General features: G+C 34.8%; 2 long non-coding RNA genes across 2 annotated transcripts in view; one reads left to right on the top strand and one right to left on the bottom strand.

The window, feature by feature from the left end:
• The first annotated feature begins 2,544 nt into the window (after positions 1-2,544).
• Positions 2,545-15,411, top strand: LOC141517723 (uncharacterized). The gene is made up of 3 exons (XR_012476966.1): positions 2,545-2,623; positions 9,833-9,990; positions 15,304-15,411. It is a non-coding gene; the product is annotated as an uncharacterized LOC141517723 (long non-coding RNA).
• Positions 14,616-19,326, bottom strand: part of LOC141517722 (uncharacterized) — an 80,481-nt gene continuing 75,770 nt past the window's right edge. The window contains exon 5 of the long non-coding RNA XR_012476965.1: positions 14,616-15,055. This is a non-coding gene — a long non-coding RNA (uncharacterized LOC141517722). The remainder of the gene's footprint in view (positions 15,056-19,326) is intronic.

The raw sequence follows: 19,326 nt of genomic DNA, 5'->3' as shown, positions 1-19,326 counted from the left end.
ACATAATTGGAAAACAAGTAAAATATTTATGTTAAAATATATTTTAAAAGTTCTGCACTGAGTTGGACAAAACAATCTAAAAGTATTAGAGGTGAAAGTACAAGACAATGCAATAATCAATAAATTGATAAGAATTTATTTTAAAAATAAAGAATTACATGATTACCCGTAAACTTGAAAGAACAATATTGCATACCAATGTATTGAGCCACATAACAGGGCGGATTCTAATTATGTTGTCCTACATACCCTGGCAAGAAGACCCACTCAATCCATTTCTTCAAGATAATCAAGATACCAAATTGACTGCATGGGAACTCACAATGGTCTGTGTCTGGAATTGTCTATGGGGAATGAGCACAGAGAAAATATATGAGTAATTCTAATCATATGTAAGCCATCACATGAATTCTTTGTTCACAAATCTATTTTAGGAAGAAGTCATGCTGTAATTATAGAAGGCTTTCATATTGTGACATCATTTGCAACCCATCTAAAAGCTCTTCAGGTATAAGCTAGAATCTAGGTCTAAAGTTCAAGAATTGAATCTGAGTTGATAAGAATTCAATTTAGTAAGCATTTGTTGAGAATACTAGGTTCCAGGCAATATGCTAGATCCTGGGGCTACCAAAGAGAGAATTAAATAGTCCCTGTCCTCAAGGAGCTTACATTTTCTAGGGAAGGAAAGGAAAAAAAATACCAAATATATAGATCATGTAGAGAATCTTAAATAGCAAAGGATACACAGAAAATAGATTTATTTCCCCTTCGTACCTTGAGATGCATGTGGTTATTGTTGACTGGATAATTCTAAGAGTTCTTTGCCAACCCAATCAGGTGTCAAATTGACCACTTGTCCGTTTGTCTCCCTCTGGCTCCAGCTGTCGGCAGATTATATGAAATAAAGTCAAAAAACAATGTTTCTGCCCTGGAAGTCAGAATTCACCAATCTACCTTACTAACCAATACCTTGCTTTGCCTTTCTGACATCTAGAACTTCTTACGTAGACCTATACTATTTGCCTTGGCTGTGATACTGGACTAGAATCATTGCCTGCTTGGATGTTGGCCTTCCAGATCTCTCTTGTTTAGTTCAGATGCTTCCCTTCCACCTTTGATATAGCTAGAGCTCTGACCCTGATGTCAAAAAATCTATGGTTTAAGTCCTTGCTTCACAACATTGTAGCTCTATCACTTTAGTCATGGTTCTAAAACTCTAAGTCTCAGTTTTCACATCTATAAAACAAGGATAATACTATGCTAAAAAAAATTATGGAGTTGTTATTAAGCAGAAATATCATAAACTCTCAAACAGTGAGGCAGTAGTCTGGATGATGTGAATTAGATCCTTTTGATACTCATCAACTTTGTGACCTTGGTAAATCACTTAACCTTTCTGAGCCTGTTTCCACATGAATAAAATGGGGACAATAATAACTATACCACCAACCTTTAATTACTTTTAAAGACCTTGAATTCCTTCTCAGTAAAATGAGAATAATGCCTATAGCATCAATCCTGCAGGACGTTTAAAAAGATTCAAGGAAACAGTTAAACACAATGTGTCCCAAAAGTCTTAGTGTGGTTTTAATAGCTCTAAATAGTGCAGCTTAAAAATGGCACCAAGACTTTTGGGACAGCCTATATAAATTGCTTTGTAAAGTTTAATGAGCAATGAAAATGTCAGCCCTTTTTTTATGATGATGATCACCCTGCCCCATTGCTACCCATACCTAAAGAAGGACAAAACAATTTATTATGCTATTTTACTATGGTATGTAGGTTACTACTAACAAAGAGAAAGCCTTCAGGGCTGCTGTTAAACTGTCAACAGCCACAGCTTTAGGTCTACAAGTTTTGGTCTGAGCCTTTAGCTGTTCACCATCTTGTACAATGGTGCAGGGAAACCATTGCCAAAGCAGATGGGGATGCATTTGGGAAAGAAAATAGATTAGGAAAGACACTCAATAATCTGGTTCCCTTCCACCTGGAAAAACAGCTTCCCTTGGTTTCTTGCCCTCCATCCTTTAAATCTTTCTTTCTAAGGATTTATCTATGCCATAGCTCATCCTATTGAATTTTTGCAATCAGTATGTGAACTATTCCATTTATATATCCCTATGCTTTCCTATCAAGACTATAGTATAAATGAGTTCCTGGCTCAAGTTTGTATCTCCTTTTTAAGATATATTGAATAAATATGTAAATAATGCTATCTCTAGAGCTGAAAAGGTATGCAAAGATGCTTAAGGATGATCACAATAATGCAAAATTCATGACAACTCATTTGCTGTAATGGTAAATCTGAGTCAGTAAATGGTGTTTAAAAATACAGATGGGAGATACTTTCAGCAGAAGGATAAGTTCTATATGTATAAGTCCAAAATTTCAAAAGTAACTAAATTCTCTGTTAACGCCAATGACAAAATGGATTATGTTGTCATTTTGTCCTAGCAAGTCAATTGTGATGTAGGAGTCTCCAGAGATCTGAAGGGCTCTTAGTTTGCTATAAATAGCTTACCAAGAAAAACTAAGACTGCTGAGGCAATCCCTAATGGCTAGTAAAGAGGTTAGTGCCATTTCTAATGCCATGTCTCATCAGAAGACACCTCACTACACACCGGTAAGTAAAAACTAATGCTGAACCCCACCTCACCTCAACAAAACACAATGACAGGAGAAAGCACTGATGCTGAGAATAAAGCAATGATTTCTTAGAAAAACAGGTTTCCAAATCCAAGTACACAGATGGAAATGACTCAATCCAACCATAAACGCAAAATCTAGACACATGATTGTGCTGCTTTCACTTTACCTCTAACTCTATCATTGAAGCAAAAGTTGTTCATCCCAGCAAAAAACTCTTTAGTAACATACTTTTGGATCAATCATTCAAGATGTCTGCTTGCAGCAGCAGCTGAATAAAGAGGCCCTAGTGGCAGACCCAAAAGCTAACAAAATAGTTCATTAAACTATAGAATTCAATTCCATGGAAACGAACCTAATTAAAAACAAGTATTTACTTACTAACTGCCTACTATGAGTAACCCTATACAACAAGTCACCTTAATGTTTTTCAATCTCGTTGTTCTCCAGGGTTCATTTAAGGGTCCAGCCAAAGTACTAGGAGACTTCTTTGCATTCTTTTGACATTGGCTATAATGAAATAATCAATTGTTCTTGTCACATAACCAGTCTACCATCTTCCATTTCCATTTTAGATAGATACACAGACACACATACACACACACACACACACACACACACACACACACACACACAGATATATACATATATGAAATTTTCCATCAATATTCTATATAAAATGGGAAATTATGTGTGCATATATCTAAATCAGATATATATGATGGTAATACATTTCTGCATATATATGTGAGTATATATGTATGAATATATGATATATGTGTGTGTTTGTATTCTTTATTTCAATTTCCAGTTGTAATTTCTGATTTGGTAAATGTTGCAGTATTGATACCAACCAACTGCCTTCTGTGTGGTATAGTATATTCTTCAAAAACTTGTGCTCTATTAGTTGGAGATATACAAAAATATCACAAGACAATTCAAATAAAAAAAGTTGGGCCTTTGTTTTAAGGAGAAATTTGGGGTCATTAAAGGAATTAGGTGACTTTCCCAAAACAACCCAGACTGCTTTCCATATCCTGTTAAATTGTACATCTTACTCATTGTCCATTTGCATCTGTCCAAGATAGATAGGATGATGGACAAGATCCAATTTGAGGAAGGATTCATCAATATCCTGGAGCAAAACATGATCACTGTGTTCTTTCTTACCCTTCCCCACAGAGGTTCAGCAAGGATTAATGAATGATAGAAAAGTGCAGCAAGTTATAAAATGCAAGTCATAAAATGATTCACATCATTTTCTCCAATATAATTGTTTACCAATTTTTTTTTTATTTTTATTCCCTATTTCCTTCTATGTTCAACCATGACACAAGCTTTTGGTCTCTCATCTATAGGGCCACATATTTAAAGTTCTGTTTTTCCAATGCTTGATTTTATGTCCTTTTCTTATTTCTTTTTCCCCTTCTTACCTAACTTCAATTGACATAGGGAATGTTCATAAAATGAATTCCCAATTAGTAAATGTTTCATCAAGATTATTTTAGAGGGATAATCTGACATAACTAACAACTTTTGATTATTCTTTTTTTGTTGTCATATAACTATGACCTATAAAGATGCTTTCAATTTACAATATAGAAAGATTATGCAGTAGAATAGAAAAAATACTGGTCTTTTTTGAGGAAAATATAAGTTTAAATCTCAGGTCTTTTACTTTCTAGTTATAACATTAACCTTTCTGAGTCTCAAATTTCCTCATCAATTAAATGGGAATAATAAAGTTTCTCCCATATTCTCACTCCCATTGATACTAGGAAAAAAGATCATACCCTTCATATTTTCTGAGTGAACCATATGGAGTGTTTCATACAAAAAACAAATATAAAAGAGTTTTTTAGACTAACTTTGCATAATTGTATATGACACTCCCAGAAATGGAATTAAGAGGTAAGTAGAACCAAGGAAACAATTTACACTAAACTGCAACTTAACGTTAAGGAAAAGAACACTGAGGGAGTTAAGTTCTTCACAACACCAAGGAAGACGTATACCTTCCTCCTTTCATCAGAGATAATTGACCATAAGTAAATAATGAGGTCTAGGGTAATAGATATGGTCAATGTGATCTCTTGGTTTACTTTATTTAAATATGCTTCTTTGTTAGGGGAAAGTTAGAGGAGGAAGATTTTAAAAATATCAATAAAATTATTTTTAAAAAAAGAAAAATAGACATATGTGTTTTATATTCTGAAAATGGATTCCTTGGGAAATATTGACATTGCCTTCATTATTACTATGTGTTTGCGAAGGCCATCATAGGATACAGAACAGGAAAAAGTAGAAAAAACATGGATGCTTTTCTAACTTTCTCAGCTGCTTGGCAGTGGGCTTGAGTTACAGGCTGCCTATGCGGTGCATTATTCCTACACCCCAACAAAGTCAAGGAAATCAAAGATATAATTATCACAACCAGGTGAAAGGATGCCAAACATGTCAAGATTGAGAAAAACAAACATTATATCAAGTTTAATATGCACAGCAGCAGGTACCTGTACAAGTTGGTCATTACAAACAAAGAGAAGGCAGAGAAAGTCAAGAGTCCCTGCCTTTAGGACTGGCTAAAGGAAAATAAGTGAAGACCAGGTGAAGTCATCCTGTATCTGAACTATATAAAATCTAGAAGAAAAAGAAAGAAAAATAACATTAGAGGAATTACTTAATAAGTAATTATTTAAAAATAGACTCCATGAAATTTCCCCCTTTTGCTTCAGAATAAGTAAATTAAAAGAATATATGGTGAGTGACAAATTTAAAAAATAAAAACCTATAGTAGTATGTATGTGTGTTTCTATTGTGTAGTACATATAGACTCTGGGGGATCCTTATCTCAATCCCCACCTGCATTGATGAGTTAGGTTTCCCTAAGCAAAATCAACTATATGTATCTCCCCTTCAGGTTCCTGAGTTATTCCTAGGAGGTAATGAGTGTATTTTAAAGACTTTTTAGCTTAACTTCTCATTCTAATGTGCTTTCCCCTGTATTACTTAATTGCCAGTTAGAGTTGTATCTCCCTTATATTATTGGTTATCCCAGTGATTAGTACCTAGTATCATTTAGCAAATTGACATCAGATTAGCCTTTATAAAGAAATATTTACTGAAAAGAGATAGAAAAGACCAAAACAAATAATATCCCTCAAAATGTTTATGAATTTCCCATATAAGCATTCAAGAGAAAGCTCAAGTTTAGAATTAACAAAAATGGAAATTCATAAATCATGAAAGATATTTTGATGATGTCCTTCAAGACATTTTCAGTAGGGTTCATTACCCTACCTCACCCAATCAGTTCTTTGTAGAGCCTTAAATCTACATCAAGTTTGTATTTGCAAACACTGACATAATTTCTAATAATGATTCTGTTAATATGGCCAGAAACAAGTTGTAAGATTCAAAATCCTTCACTCTCTTCAAATTTCACTAAGTTCTGTGGGAAAAGGGGAGATAAAGGCATGCCCTCCTCCTTTCCCCCAAGTAATTCCTTCTCAGGGGTTTAGCTAGAATGGTCTTTTTTCCCTCCTGTATCAGGAATCCAAATCTCCTTATTTCAACTCTCTCATCGGTTTTAAACTGGCTCAGAATAGATAATAAAATATTTCAGCCAATCTGAACAAATTTCTTATCATCCCCTAGGTCAATAATTAGGTCTTTCTCATACCTAGTGAACAACTGAGGTACATTCACAGCTAGTAATATAATAGCATCTTATCACTCCCTTTGGGGTGTGGAAAAGTGATTGATATATTCAATCAATCATAACTTAAAATATATATCATATATGTGACATAGATATATGTATATTTTTAGGTTCATGCTGTCAGACATCTCTATTACTCATTATCAACAAATAAATCACTCACCTTTGAAATGAAAATGTTATCACAAATCTCCAAGATGAGAAGTAGATGCCTCCAAGAATTTATTTAATGTTATAATAAAAAGAAGACTACTTTTTACTCTGACTTTCAATGTCATCATTCACCTGTGATTTTACCTTTGAACTTCCTTCAGTGCCTGGGGTCTTCTCAGCCTGGAGTTCCTTCCACCAAATGCTGTACCACCATTTTTCCCATTGGTGAATTCTTTCTGGGGTTTCCATTTTGGGAATGGGACCAGTCCAGACATTTTTCATTCCCTTCCAAACTGCACTTTTGGTTCTCTTGACTTAACCACCATGCCCTTAAATAAATACCTTCTCTATGTTCCAACCTCCAGCTTCTTTTCTGTATATACTGTCTTTCCTTATTAAAATGCAAGTTTCTCCAAGGCAGTGACAGTCTCTCTTTTTATTGGATATGCATCTCTAGAATTTAGGAAAGAGCTGGACACAGCACTTAATAAGTGATTGTTGCTTTGCTTGATGCCTATGACAGCTCTTCTGTTTCAAGGCATTCTATATCAACATAAATTTTTGATACAAAAAAGTCACTTTCTTCAAGAGATTTGGAAGGAATAATTCACCTTTTTGTAATGGAAGGCTGTTTAAAAAAAAGAAAAGGAGTTAACCTAGGGCCATTGTGGTTGACAAAAACAAAAACAAAAAAGATAACTCTGAAAATGGATCATGATTCCAGAAAACTGTTCCCAGGACCAAATGACAATCTATATTCTTCTCTTACCATGTAGCTCTGAATAGGATAATAGGTCCAATTTCATGTTTGTAATGATGAAGAATGAGAGAAAGGCATTATCTGATATTATGCTGTACAACAACCCTCACAAAAAGGGAAAAAGAGATCATGAAGTATGCTTAGCTTCACAAAAAAAAAATACAAAGGAAACCATGCTGAGGTGGGAATTTATAAGATAACAGGTGCCATGGATTCTCTCCCTCTATGTATGTGAGCACTTTCTCAATCTAAAAGAGAAAAGGGTATTTTTTGTGAAAATGAGTAGATCCCTCTAGGGAGCAGGTAGATGTTGGGACCTGAGATGTGACTGTGGGACAGGAATGTCTGATAGCTATCTGGTATGACAATTCCAGCAGACTTAGAAGAAAGGAATTTAGGATGGGGTGAGTAACCAGTATTCAACCCATGAGTTCCAGGAATGCAATGCTTTCTCTTTTCTTTATCTTTCTTTCTTTTTTTTTTTTTTTTTTTTTTTTTTTTGGTTAGCACATACACACTCTCAAATATTACTCTGTTTGCTACTATGGGCACACTGGAATATGAATATTTTAGTTCCTCTCAAATTTGGTTGCTATTCTCCAGTATGCATCCATTTCAGGTATTTTTTTCCTTTTCTTTTTTTTGCCTCGATTTGGTGATGGTTAGAAGAATGGGTTTTGATAAGACAAATCTTGGCCAAAACTCACAGTTCCCATGGATGTCCAAATATCTAAAGGATTTTTGACTTTCATTGTTTTAGAGTTCTCTGGGTTCTTCCTAGTGACAGAGGGGATATCATAGAATGCAGTAAGAATGAACCCAGGCAAATTTTGTCCAATGTAGACTTCGATGAGAGTTAATAAAAAAAAAAAAACATAGTGTTTCCTTAAACTCAATTAAAATAGTTATAGAAAGAGGACAGAATCTGGAGCCCTTTAAAGAATGGAGGTTTGGGGTTTGAGATAAGAGGGATGTTCTTCTCAAAGGTACACAGGGCTTATTATATTATTAGTTTATTTTTTTCTTAAGGAAAGATTTTATTTTGAGTTTTACAATTTTACCCCCATTCCTGCTTCCCTCCCCCACCCCCACCCCCACAGAAGGCAGTCTGTCATTCCTCACATTGTTTCCAGGATACACCTTGATCCAAGTTGAATGTGATGGGAGAGAAATCATATTGCCAAGTAAGAAAAATAAAGTACAAGAGAGAGCAAAACTACACAACAAAATAATGGGGTTTTTTTCTAAATTGAAGGTAATAATAGTCTTTGGTCTTCATTCAAACTCCATAATTCTCTTTCTGGATAGGGATAGCATTCTCCACCACAGATAACCCAAAATTGTCCCTGATTGTTGCAATGATGGAATGAATAAGTCCATCAAGTTTGCTGATCACCCCCATGTTGCTGCCAGGGTGTACAATGTTTTTCTGGTCTGGCTCATCTTGCTCAGAATCAGTTCATGCAAATCCTTCCAGGCTTCCCTGAATTCCCATCCCTCCTGGTTTCTAATAGAACAATAGTGTTCCATGACATACATATACCACAGTTTGTTAAGCCATTCCCCAATTGAAGGACATTCACTTAATTTCCAATTCTTTGCCACCACAAAAAGGGCTGCTATGAAAAATTTTGTACAGGTGATGTTTTTACCCTTTTTCATAATCGATTCAGGATATAGATCTAGTAGTGCTATTGCTGGATCAAAGGGTTTTTATTGCCCTTTAGGCATAATTCCAGATTCCTCTCCAGAAAGTTTGGATCATTTCACAGCTCCACCAACAATGCATTAGTGTCCCAGATTTCCCACATCCCTTCCAAAATTGATCATTGTCTTTTCTGGTCATATTGGTCAGCCTGAGAGGTGTGAGGTGATACCTCAGAGACTCTTTAATTTGCATTTCTATAATAACTAATAATTTAGAGTAACTTTTCATATGACTATGGATCACTTTGATTTCCTCATCTATAAATTGCCTCCCCATATCCTTTGACCATTTGTCAATTGGTAAATGGCTTTTTTTAAAATAAATTTGAAATAGATTCCTATATATTTTAGAAATGAGCCCTTTGTCAGAAATATTAGCTGTAAAAATTGATTCCCAATTTCTTTTGACTTTGGTTACAATGGTTTTGTCCATGCAAAAGCTTTTTAATTTAATGTAATCAAAATTATCTAGTTCATTTATAATGATGTTCTCCATCTCTTCCTTGGTCACAAACTTCTTCCTTTACCATAGATCTGACAGGTATACTACTCCTTGATCTTCTATTTTGCTTAAAATATTGTTTTTATGTCTAAATCTTGTATCCTTTTTGATCTTATCTTGGTATAGCGAGGATGTGAGATGCTGGTTTAATATATTATTAGTTTATTCAAAATTCCCCTCTAAATATGGAATTAGAAAAAAGGAATAGAAAGAAATGAGAAAGAAGAATTTGATAAATAATTCAACATTCAGAACTAAAAGGCTGTACAAATCTATATTAATTTCAACAAAGAGTGAGGTTTATTCCAACAAGCTAATTTGACATTTTCCTGTGAAAATTAAGGGTGTCTGCTGCAGTCACGGAGTTCAGCATGGTGCTGGTGCTTAATAAGAGACTCAGTGATCTAATGGGCTTGCACAGATATATAGATCAATCTACTTCACGAAGAACTATGTTCAAAAGTCCTAGGACTGCTCATCTGTTTCAATTGGAAGGCAAAGGTAAACTTGCTATTTAAGGGATAGTTCTATGATTTTCTTTCTCTGTTTGAACTCTTCCTGGTTTAAGGTATCAGCACCATATTGATGTCATAGAGTTCCATCTTCACCTATATAAATGACCTTTTATTTACAACCTGAAACTTTGTGGAAGTAGCAGGATATTCATCCTATTCCAAATGGATGAACTTTTAAATCAATATGATCAGGAATTCAGCTTAACAAATTCTTACTGTATTTCACAGTTCCTAGTTTGGACAGCATTAGATTTGCTGCTAGAACAGTAATAGCAATTATATAATAATAATAATTGCAATAGAAATAGTTCAGTAAGTGAATTACTCTCCTGTCAAAGAAACATTTCTTTCATTTTTTTAAGGTTTTTGCAAGGCAAATGGAGTTAAGTGGCTTACCCAAGGCCACACAGCTAGGTAATTATTAAGTGGCTGAGACCAGATTTGAACCCAGGTACTCCATGATATCAGGACAATTTTCCATCATAAGATCCTGTAATATTAAGCCAGGCTTTTTTTTTTTTCCTCTTCAATGTTTTCAAGAAGTCCAATAATTCTCATATGGCCCCTCCTCAATCTATTCTCGAGGCCAGTGGTTTTGCTGATGAGGTATTTTACATTTTCTTCTATTTTTTCTATTTTTTTATTTTGTTTAACAGGCTCTTGCTGTCTTGTGAAGTCATTAGTTTCCACAGATTCCATTCTTTTTTTTTTTAGGGAGGAGTTTTCTTCATTTACCTTTTGTAACTCCTTTTCCAGTTGGTCAATTCTACTTTTGAAAGAGCTTTCCAGGGGCAGCTAGGTGGCATAGTGGATAAAACACTGGCCCTGAAGTCAGGAGTACCTGGGTTCAAATCCGGTCTCAGACATTTAACGATTACCTAGCTGTGTGACCTTGGGCAAGCCACTTAACCCCATTTGCCTTGCAAAAATCTAAAAATACAAAAGAAAAAAAAAAGAAAGAGCTTTCCATTTGATCAATTGAAGTTTTGAGAGAATTATTTTCTTTTTTGAATTTGCCCAATTGAGGATCTGAGAGAATTATTCTCATTTTATATTTGTCCAATTGAGGATCTGAGAAAATTATTCTCATTTTGTATTTGTCCAATTACATTTTCCAATGATTTGTTTTCTTGTTGCAAGGTGTTAATTGTCACTCCCAAATTTTCCAATTGATTTCTAAACTCCTTCCTGATTTCTTCAAGGAAATATTTCTGTGCTGGGGACCAGATTATATTCTCCTCAGAGGTTCAAGTTCTCTCTGAGTTAGGGTCTTTTCCTTCCAAGAATTTTTCTATGGATCTACCTTTCTGCTGACCTTCATTTTGCTAAAACCTTGAGTTGAGGAGGGGCCAGTTCACAGAGGTTTGGTGTTGGGATTCCTAGAGGCTTTACTCACTGAGTGCAATTTTTCTGGCTGGCCAATGGGAGGTGCTTGTTGCTTTCTCTGGAGTGTCTGTGACCTTGATTGAGGCCTACTCCCTTAGCCTGGAGGGAGCAATTGAAGCTGTTAAATACTTTTTTTGTTTGATTGTTTGTTTTTTGTTTGTTTTTTTAGGTTGCCAGGCAAATGGGGTTAAATGGCTTGCCCAAGGCCACACAGCTAGGTAATTATTAAGTGTTTGAGACCAGATTTGAACCCAGGTACCAAAGCCTGTGCTTTATCCACTACCCCACCTAGCCGCCCCTGTTAAATACTTTTGTCTTCAATCAGTGATACCCTGGGGTGAGGTCATCCTTCTCCCTATTGTCAGCTGGGCTAGTTCTTCTACTCACACACACCTGTGCTTGGGACAGAAGTAGTCTGTAATTATATTTGTTCTGGGAAGAGGCCTCAGCCATAATGGAGGCATGGACTAGGAGTTCCTCATACCAGAGGAACCCAGGAATGGTGTCTGCAGCTCTCCTGCACATGAACTCCGCCCCCCCCCCCCCCCAGCCCTGTCGGCAAGCTCCAGATGGTCAGCGCCAACACCAATCCCTCTGCTCCCTAGTAGACCCAAGCCCCGAATTCTAGCCCCATGACTGCTGATCAAGCAGGTCTGGCTCTCCGGCCCTCAGGCTCCCAGGGCTCCAACCCCACTGCTAATCAGGCTGATCTGAGGCTGATCTATCCTCTGCACCCGGACTCAACCACAGCTGCAGAAGACAAATCATGAGGGAGATGTTCTTTCTCCTGGCTTTTCTTTCTGGGTTTTGTGGATTGGATTTCTGTTAAGAGGTTTGTTTCATATCATAGATGGGGAAAGATCAGGAGACTTTAGAACTGTGCCTGTCTTCTCTCTGCCACCTTGGCTAGATCAAAGAAACATTTCTTAGTCAATTAAAGTTGTTACAAGCTCAATCTCTTGAATATGCAATTAGAGTAAATATATTTCCCAGAGGCAATGAGATCCAGGGAACATAGTATTTTTTAAATGATATTTTATTTTATTTTTCTAATTACATGTTATGAAAGTTTTTCAATATTCATCCACGTGTATATGTATGTGTATAAGTTACATAATTTACTTCCACCCTCCCTTCCCATCTCCCTCCCCTCAGTGGCAAACATTTAGCTGAATGTTGTACATATACATTTGTGTTTAGCAGATTTACAGATTAGTCATTATCAATATAAGGAATTAGGATTAAGGGAAAAGAAAGAAAACCATGAGATAGGAAAGAAATATATAAGAAATTTTTTTAAAAAGTGAATGTGGTATTCAGTCAGATTCTTTGGGGTTTTTTCTGGTGTTGTTTTATTTTCTTTTGTTTTTCTTCCTCTGGATAGGTATAGCATTGTCTCTAGTCAGTCTCCTAGGGTTTTCTAGCTCTCTGAATTGCAGAAAGGAACTGCATCCACCAAAGCTGATCAATTCACAGTGTTGTTGTTAATGTGTACAATTTTTTCTCAGTTCTGCTCCTTTGCTCAGCATCAGTTCCTGAAATTCATTCCATGCTTCTCTAGAGTCCAACCATTCATGATTTGTTATAGAATAATAGTATTCCATAATATTCATATACTATAACCTGTTCAATCATTCCCCAATTGATGGCATTCTCTCGTTTTCCAATTTCTTGCCACTACAAAATGAGTTGTTCTGAATATTTTGGAACATATGGAATTTTTCCCATTTTTATAATTTCTTCTGGATATAGGACTAGTATTGGAATTACTGAGTAAAAGAGTATGAACAGTTTTATTGTTCTTTGGGTATAGCTCCATATTGCTCTCCATAATGATTGGATCAGTTCCATAATATAGTAATGTCCCAATCCTCCCACAACCTCTCCAACACTGATCTTAGCTGTGTGAGGTGATACCACATAGATGCATTTTTTCTAATCAGTAATGATTTGGAGCTTTTTTCATATGATTTTATACATATATATTTATATATATATACATAGCTTTAATATCTTCATTTGTCTACTCATATTCTTTGAGCATTTATCAATTGGGGAATGACTTGTAACCATATAAACTTGATACAATTCTCTCTCTCTCTCTCTCTCTCCATATACATACATATATATATATATATATATATACATATATATATATATATACATATATATGTTTCAGAAGTGACTTTTTTTAGAACCTCTGGCTGGGCAAATTGCTCCCCATCCTTCTATTTTTGTTCTAATTTAGTTAGCATAGGTTTTATTAGTGCAAAAACTTTTTAATTTAATATAGTCAAAATCATCTATTTTGTGATTTATAATATATTCTATTTCTTGCTTGGTCAAAAATTTCTCCCCTTTCCATAGATCTGACAAATGGAGTGTTTCTTGGTCTGTTAATTGGTCTATGGTATTACATTTTATGTCTAAATTCTGTACACCTTTTTGACCTTATGTTGCTATAGGGTATGAGATGTGGATGGGAGATAAAGTTGGGTTTTTTTGTTTGTTTTGTTTTGTTTTTTTTAGGTTTTTGCAAGGCAAATGGGGTGAAGTGGCTTGCCCAAGGCCACACAGCTAGGTAATTATTAAGTGTATGAGACCAGATTTGAACACAGGTACTACTGACTCCAGGGCCAGTGCTTTATCCACTGTGCCACCTAGCCACCCCGGGAGATAAAGTTTTTAAAGTAATGTTGAAATGCTATGAAATTTATTCTTCTAACTATTGTTCATTTGTTTGGGATTTTTATTGTCGAGGTTTTTTTTGAGTCTTTAAATAAATTAATTTATTTTCTTGATGTTACATATATCACTTGGTGATATATGACTAATAACAATATCCAAGAATAGGAAATAATAATGACTCTGTATTCTAAATTTGTCAGACCTCATCCAGAGTTTCTTGTTCTTGAGTGTAAGGAGAGTTTTGATAATCTAAAGAGGATCAAAGAAAAGACAACCATGATGGTGGAGGACATCAAGCTTTTATTATACAAAACAATTTTGAAGGAAATATGAATATTTAGCATGGAGAAAAAAATGCATGGGATTTGAGGACATGGTGGCTGTGTATAAGTACTTAAAGGGATAACCAGTGAATTATATTTATTCTTTTTAGTTCCAAAGAACAGAACCAGGATCAAAGGACAAAATGTAAAAAGAGGAAATTTTTGTTTTGATTTTGTAGAAAAACTTCCTAGTAAATTTGTTGGTTTTGCTGTTGTTTGGTTGTATCAGTCACTTCTGACTTTTTGTGGCCCATTTTGGGGTTTTCTTAGCAGAGATACTAGAGTTGTTTACTACTTTCTTCTGAAATTCATTTTACAATGAGGAAACTGAGTCAAACAGGGATAATTGACTTGCCCAGAATCACATAGCCCATAAGTATCTAAGGTCAAATTTGAACTCAGGTCTTCCTGACCCAGGACTCTATACACTTCACCACTGACAATAAGAGCTGATCAAAAGTGGAAATAGTTACCTTGAGAAGTGGTGAGTTGGCCCTCCTTAAAATTCTTCAAGTAAATGATGAATGATCACTTGTTATAACAGGGATTACTTTTAGGTAGAACTTGGACAAGACGATTGCTTAGGGCCCTTCCAACTCTCAAAATCCTGTGATTGTATGATTCCTCATGTAATGTCCAAGTGAATCTCAAGACCTGAGATAAACAGATGAAATTGAATGAAAATGAAGGTTCTTTGACACTGTGAACCCTACTCAATTGGTTCTTAAGGCAATAGCCAATACAACCTATCTGTAATATATTGATGAATGAAAATTTCAATCAAATAAGCTTGTTTGGTATTTGTCTACAATAGCTAGCTGTTGTCTGCACTCAAAGTGCAAACTTGTGACCTTCTCAAAGTCAAGGTAAAGGACTCAAAGGAACATATCTTCCTTTTCCAGGATACCCTAAGGAATGAAAAAGATATTTATATGAAAGGAAAAAGAAACTAAAGTCAAAAAAAAGAAGAAAAAGGATTTGAAGAAGCAGAAGAGAATAATGACCTAGAATTAGAGAATAAAAAAAATATATTCAAAACAAGAAAGAAAAAGAGATTGTGACTTTGTATTCCTAAAGTGCCTTTCCCATTGTTCATGCTTAATAAGTCGTTGTTGAATTAATCTGAAAACTGAAGTCTAAATAATTTCTATGAATCTCTTCCTTGTAAAAAGGAAAGTCAGATCACCAGGAAAGGACCAAATATGGTCATATCACTCCCCTGCACAATAAATTTCAAAAGCATCCTATTACTTCAAATAATCAAGATCAAGATGAAACTAGTCTGCCTGGCAACCAAAGTGTATCCCAATCTGGAAGCACCTCTCTTTCCAGTCTCATATATTTCTCTTCTCCATATAGACTAGACAAACAGGATTTCTTTTTCTTTTTGGAGGTGATTGGGGTTCAGTTACATGCCAAGGTCTAGAAGCTTGTAGGTATCTGAGAATAGATTTGAAGTCAAGTCTTCTTGATTCCAGGTCACTGCAAGCTACACTTCTTTTTTCTTTTTAATTAAAGATTTTAATTGAGTTTTTGAGTTTTACAATTTTTCCCCCAATCTTACTTCCCTCCCCCAACCCCCACAGAAAGCAATCTTTCAGTCTTTACTTTATTTCCATGTTGTACCTTGATCCAAATTGGGTGTGATGAGAGAAATCACATCCTTAAGGAAGAAACAAAAAGTCCTAGAGATAATAAGAGCAGACAATAAGATATCTGTTTTATTTTCTAAATTAAAGGGAAAAGTTCCTGAACTTTGTTCAAACTCCATGGCTCCTTATCTGGATACAGATGGTATTCTCAATTGGAGACAGCTGAAAATTGTCCCTGAATGTTGCACTGATGGAATGAGCGAGTCCATCAAGGTTGAATATAACCCCCATGGTGCTGTGATGGTGTACAGTGTTTTTCTGGTCCTGCTCATCTCAACCATCATCAGTTCATGCAAATTCCTCCAGGCATCCTTGAATTCCCACCCCTCCTGGATTCTAATAGAACAATAGTGTTCTATGACATACATAAACCACAGTTTGCTAAACCATTCCCCAATTGAAGGACATTTATTTGATTCCCAATTCTCTGCCACCACAAACAGGGCTGCTATGACTATTTTTGTACAAGTGATGTTTTTACCCTTTGTCATCATCTCTTCAGGGTATAGACTCAGTAGTGGTATTGCTGGGTCAAAGGGTATGTTAATTTTTGTTGCCTTTTGGGCATAGTTCCAAATTTCTATCCAGAAAGGTTGTATGAGTTCACAACTCCACCAACGGTGTAATAGTGTCCCAGGTTTCCCACAACCATTCCAACAATGATTATTATCCTTTCTGGTCATATGGGCTGGTGTGAGGTGGTACCTCAGAGAAGCTTTAATTTGCATCTCTCTATTTATTAATGATTTGGAGGAATTTTTCATGTGGCTATGGATTGCTTTGATCGCCTCATCTGTAAATTGCCTTTGCATATCCTTTGACCATTTGTCACTTGGGGAATAGGTTTTGTTTTAAAAAATATGACTCGAATCTCTGTATAATTTAGAAATGAGTCTTTTGTCAGAATCATTAGTTGTAAAGATTGTTTCCCAATTTACTACATTTCTTTTCATCTTGGTTACAGTGGTTTTATCTGTGCAAAAGCTTTTTTAATTTAGTGCAAACCAACTCATCTAGTTTGTTTTTGGTGATGTTCTCCAACTCTTCCTTAGTCACAAACTGCTCCCCTTTCCATAGATCTGACAGGTAAACTAGTCCTTGATCTTCCAATTTGTTTATAGTATTGATTTTTGTGTCTAAGTCCTGTAACCAATTGGATCTTATCTTGGTAAAGGGTGTGAGGTGTTGGTTCTAATCTAAGTTTCTTCCATACTAACTTCCAATTTTCCCAGTAGTTTTTATCAAAGAGAGAGTTTTTATACCAATAGTTGGACTCTTTGGGTTTATCAAACAGTAGATTACTATAATTATTTCCTGCTAATGCACCTAGTCTATTCCACTGGTCCACCACACTGATTCTTAGCCAATATCAAACAGTTTTGATGACTGATGCTTAATAATATAATTTTAGATCAGGTAGGGCAAACCACCTTCTTTTGCAATTTTTTTCATTAAATTCCTGGAAATTCTTGACTTTTTATTTCTCTATGTGAATTTACTTACAACTTGTTCTAACCCATTAAAGTAATTTTTTGTTATTTTGATTGGTAGGGCATTAAACAGGTAGTTTAGTTTTGGTAGAATTGTCATTTTTATTATATTAGTTCTGCCTATCCACGAGCAGTTGATATTTTCCCAGTTATTTAAATCTGATTTAATTTGTGTGAGAAGTGTTTTATAATTGTTTTCAAAAAGTTACTGAGTCTGTCTTGGAAAAATAGACTCCCAGGTACTTTATATAGTCTAAGGTTACTTTGAATGGGATTTCTCTTTCTAGCTCTTCCTGCTGTATCTTGCTAGACATATATAGAAAAGTTCAGGATTTATGAGGGTTTATTTTATAACCTGCAAATTTGCTAAAATTGCTAATTGTTTCCAGTAGTTTTTTGGATGATTTCTTGGGATTCTCTAGGTAGACCATCATGTCATCTGCAAAGAGTGAGAGTTTTGTCTTTTCCTTCCCAATTCTAATTCCTTCAATTTCTTTTTCTTCTCTAATTTCTGAAACTAACATTTCTAATACAATATTGAATAGTAGTGGTGATAATGGGCACCCTTGTTTCACAACCCTGATCTTACTGGGAATGCCTCTAGCTTCTCCCCCATTGAATATAATGTTTGTTGATGGTTTCAGTTAGATACTGCTAATTATTCTAAGGAACAGTCCATTTATTTCTACACTCTAGTGTTTTTAATAGGAATGGGTGCTGTATTTTGTCAAAAGCTTTTTCAGCACCTATTTATATGATCATATAATTTCTGATAGGTTTGTTGTAGATATAATTGATTATACTAACAGTTTTCCTAATATTGAACCAACCCTGCATTCCTGGGATAAATCCTAATTGATCATAATGTATTATCCCAGTGATAACTTGTTATAATCATTTTGCTAAGATTTATTTAAGATTTTTGCATCTATATTCATTAGGGAGATAGTTCTGTATTTTTCTTTCTCTGTTTTCACTCTTCCTGGTATAGGTATCAGCACCATATTTGTTTCATAGAAAGAGTTAGGCAGAGTTCCAACTTTTCCTATTTTCCCAAAGTGTTTATATAGAATTGGAACCAATTATTCCTTAAATGTTTGGTAGAATTCACTTGTAAATCCATCAGGCCATGGATATTTTTTCTTAGGCAGTTCAATGATGGCTTGTTTAATTTCTTTTTCTGAGATAGGGTTGTTTAGGTATTTAATCTCCTCTTCATTTAACCTGGGCAACTTATATTTTTGTAAATATTCATCCATTTCACTTAGATTATCAAATTTATTGGCATAGAGTTGGGCAAAATAATTTTGAAATATTCCTTTAATTTCCTTCTCATTGGTGGTAAACTCAACTTTTTCATTTATGATACTAGCAATTTGGTTTTCTTCTTTCTTTTTTTGAATAAAATTGACCAGAGGTTTATCAATTTTATTGGTTTTTTCATAAAACCAACTTTTGGTTTTATTTATTAGTTCATTATTTTTTGCTTTCAATTTTATTAATTTCTCCTTTAATTTTTAGATTACCTAATTTGGTGTTTAATTGGAATTTTTTAATTTGTTCTTTCTCTAATTTTTTTAGCTGCATATTTAGTTCATTGATTTCCTCTTTCTCCAATTTATTCATGTACGCACTTAAAGATATAATATATCCCCTGAGAGATGCTTTGAGTGAATCCCATAGGTTTTGGTATGTTGTTTCATTATTGTCATTATCTAGGATAAAAATGAATAATTCTTTCTATAATTTGTTTTTTGGTCCACTCATTTTTTAAAATGAAGTT

Source organism: Macrotis lagotis, chromosome 3, assembly GCF_037893015.1.
Source record: "Macrotis lagotis isolate mMagLag1 chromosome 3, bilby.v1.9.chrom.fasta, whole genome shotgun sequence".
In the NCBI taxonomy this organism is placed as follows: Eukaryota; Metazoa; Chordata; class Mammalia; order Peramelemorphia; family Peramelidae; genus Macrotis; species Macrotis lagotis.
Note: the sequence above shows the minus strand (reverse complement) of the source record. Positions and strands in the feature narration are given on the sequence as shown.